The following is a 3,738-nucleotide window of genomic DNA, read 5'->3' as shown; positions in this document are numbered from 1 at the left end:
TGTTGCAAATGTAAATTCCTAGATATCGGAAGATATTTTATTTTCTCACAAGAATACAGTTCGCCTTGGGACAAAAGACGTCAAAGTCTCGGCCAGTCGGGCTTCCCGTGAAATAAAACAAAGTGCACAAGCATGTCGCGTGGAATGACAAGGTTCTTCGTGACATATAGTCCCCTATGTGTGCGCGACCTTTACAATGGCATCTATCTATTTGAGAACATCTTGAGCTCGGCGTTCGTAAAACGGTAGAGAGATGGTGCTTTTCAGGCAGTTATAAGTAGGTACTTTTGGACGGACGAACTTGTTAAAATTACCTGAGTTTTACTTTGATGTGCATCAAAGGTACCTATTTTTGTTTGAACGCGTCAACCGTGAGTTAAGAAGAGAGAAGAAAAATAAAGCAGACAGTATCTGAAATTACACTTAAAATGGCAATATTGATCAGTGGCTTAATTGTTGGGTTAAAGTTTCAAAAATAAATTTTAGAAATCTGTTCAATTGTAGATACAATGTAAAATTTATTTTACCAGTTTACCACTATTCGGGCATCCTAACCTTGTCGATATACTAACTAGGTTGCGTTTTAGTGTATTTTGAAGACACCTTGCCATGGTCCAGCGATGTATGAGCAATTTAGTTTTCAATTACCCGCCGCATCCCACAAACGGCCGCAGCTAAAATATTCAGAGCTCCCTCCACTGTTTTATTCATGCGGCCATCTGTTGTGGCGGTTTGTTGCCTCGTACAAGTACATACGTGCCTGCATATATTGTGATGCAGTGAGCTAAAACATATGGACATAATGTTATAAAATATTTGAAAATTTTACTAAGATTATTTTCGATACCTCCTTCTTTTTGGAAGTCGAGGAAAAGCTGATGTCACTTGAGCTACAATTGTTTGATACCTGATTTATCTAAAAAGGCTCAGTATTTTGAACTCGACGGTACAAATAGCAACACTCTTAACTGTCCAACGGTGGACCTTATGCCTTTTGTAATAAGGTTTACGAACTGTCAGTTAACAGTGTCGGCGATAGTACGGTGGAACGACGGATGGTGTTACCCCACCATGTGTTTATATGAAGACAAACGTATTTTTTTTGTCGTCACTCGCAATAATAAAACTGACTGACTTTTATCAAACTGCACTCGGGACTTAATCGCGTGGTTTAATAATCGTGAAGGTTTAAATCAGTGTTGTGACTGACTTTTTTCTTAATTCCAAAATATTAGCTGAAAATGACAAAATGACACAATATCCACTACTAATTAAGTACAGTCCGCATCAAAAGTAACATCATACACTATGCGCAAAAGTATATTCTCTAATAGCTTAACAAAAAGATTACTTGTATGTAGAACACTGTCTGTGACAGATACTTTAGATCGTGAACTATAGAAATATATCCCTGTTTGGAAAATAATTCCATGATGGCCGGTACTTTTCGAGCGTTGTTTCATGTTGACTGTACATTGGATGACAATGGCTTTTCTGTTACGGCTGTAATGCCTTGCAGATCTTTCAGACAAACATAAGTAGATTGTAAGTAGCTGACACAACCCACAGGCCGAATACGCCACCGTCCTGTTGAACATAATGTAACATACGAACTAGGGAAATAAACATCTTTCTATTCTATTCTATTTTTTCTATTCTATTGTAATGCCTGGTGGAGTGGTGGAGCAATAAGTATTTCGAATTTGCGACACGTATCCGTTCGTGTCCAACTGTCGATACATTTTGCATGTCTACTGCGGCAGTTTGACATCGATGTCCGCGTTTGTTTTGGGGAAGCGTAATGGACGCGGTAATCGGTTCGTTATCGCGGAGCATGTGTTTATAAGACCTTCCAGCCTGACAGCACGGTCCAAATTGACATTTACCAATGGTCAGCTCTCTATTTGGGTTCCAATGGAGCATTGAAATGAAAAGGTTTGACGTGGAGGATGAATTTTGTTGGGCCGGTTTGTAAAACCCGCGGTTTGGAGGGCAAAGGTGACCAAAGTGACAAAAAGGTGCAGGAATACATGAACTAAAAATATCCAATATATGTACTAATCCTGTTAATTATGTATTATGTATTAGGTATCTTATCATTAAATCTAATCTTGTAAGTGAAAATACAACCCTTTGTCTACGACATACGCCTACAAGTGAAGAAACGGTCTATGGAATAATCTATAAATAAATAGCGTATTATTATTGGTACCCAGCTTTATTTATTTAAATTATTATGCAACTATGACTCTCCAACCGTAAAAATGTACCGGATTTATAGTAGGTAAGTATAGAGGTCAATGAAATCTCTGCGTTTACCTATTGATTGTAGTATTTAAGTTGTAAAGTAAATGTGTATGCAAAGAAGATTTTACAATACATACTTTTATGCACTATAATAGGTAATATAGGCGGAAGTACCTACATGAGAGTTTAGTCCCAAACGCATCAATCATTCTCATCTCACTACACAATCCAATCTTGTCCAAAAAAGTGTCACTATGAAACTTCATACATTCATCATAAAGATAACAAAATGTACTCGGAATTTCAGAATAAACGTAGTATTAAAACAGGTCACGCAACGAAACGAGCCGAATTTTCACATTAGTTAGCTGACAAATTCTAAGCACGATTTTTTTCTAAGATTTAACATCTGAACTGGGCCGGTCACGTCTACCGTATGCATCGGGAGAGGTGGGCTAGCTTAGCCACCAAGTGGATGCCGGTAGAGGGACGTGGCCGCGGTAGGCCCAAACGGAGATGGCGGGATGACCTGGGCAGCTTCCTGAACAACTGCCCGGAGGAAACACCACATCGAGAGTCGTGGAAATCAAGGCAGGCCTTTGCCCAGTAGCTTAGTGGTTAAGGCATTTGCCGCGAATGCAGAAGACGCTGGTTCGAACCCAGTCCTGGGCACTGGGAGGCCTTGGTCAGTTTTTCGTTCGTATGGATTACAGTTTTTAGTACACATTTTATAATTTTTTTTTGTGTGATGATTACTAAGAAATTAATGTGGTATGTATATTTGTGTTGCGGTGTCTATCACGTGGAAGTTTATTTTCAGATACGGATACGAAGCAATGTGAAATTATGCTTGAATAAAGTATCAAAGGAAACCTAGAATTTAAAAATACCGTATGAATGCTAAATGAGAGATCGTACTGGGAAAATGTCTGGTTTTGTTTAATAATTTCCGTGTGTATCTCAGCGTACAAATCACTTAAAGTGTAGAAAAATATACATATCATATCAGCTGGACCGTTTGATATATTAAAAAGCCAATGAGGCCGCCTACTCGCAGAAAAAAAAATCACAGATTTCGTGCCTCACACGACTATCGAGCACATTGGAAATGAATCTACGGAATTCGAAAAAATATTGTCGCTGAGCGACGAGAAAGTCTGGATAAGGAAAAAGTTACAAAATAAAACTACAACGTTGAATGATAATTATTTTATTCTTAGACTAACACAAGTATCCTGGACATAACGCATGTGAACAAACAAAATGCAAAATTTCCACACGCGTATCCAAGTTTGAATAAATGTCGCCGTGGCGCATAAGTATAGGTACATATTTCATTTTTCGATGAATAAGCAAGATATATTAATGTTCAAAGTACAAGAAAATTATTACACGGCAAATCCGTAGTCAACTCGAGAAGTGGTGATCGGCAGCGGCCCATTTGCTGCAAGATATGAAATTTTCTTGACAGCAGTTTGACGCGACGAGAGA

The 3,738-nt window shown here is 38.5% G+C and overlaps 1 non-coding gene across 1 annotated transcript; it reads left to right on the top strand.

Moving 5' to 3' along the window:
- Positions 1-2,847: 2,847 nt before the first annotated feature.
- On the top strand, positions 2,848-2,920 carry Trnas-cga (transfer RNA serine (anticodon CGA)). The gene has a single exon. It is a non-coding gene; the product is annotated as a tRNA-Ser (tRNA).
- The last annotated feature ends 818 nt before the right edge of the window (positions 2,921-3,738 follow it).

The sequence above is a fragment of the Cydia splendana genome, chromosome 12 (assembly GCF_910591565.1).
Source record: "Cydia splendana chromosome 12, ilCydSple1.2, whole genome shotgun sequence".
Classification (NCBI taxonomy): domain Eukaryota; kingdom Metazoa; phylum Arthropoda; class Insecta; order Lepidoptera; family Tortricidae; genus Cydia; species Cydia splendana.
Note: the sequence above shows the minus strand (reverse complement) of the source record. Positions and strands in the feature narration are given on the sequence as shown.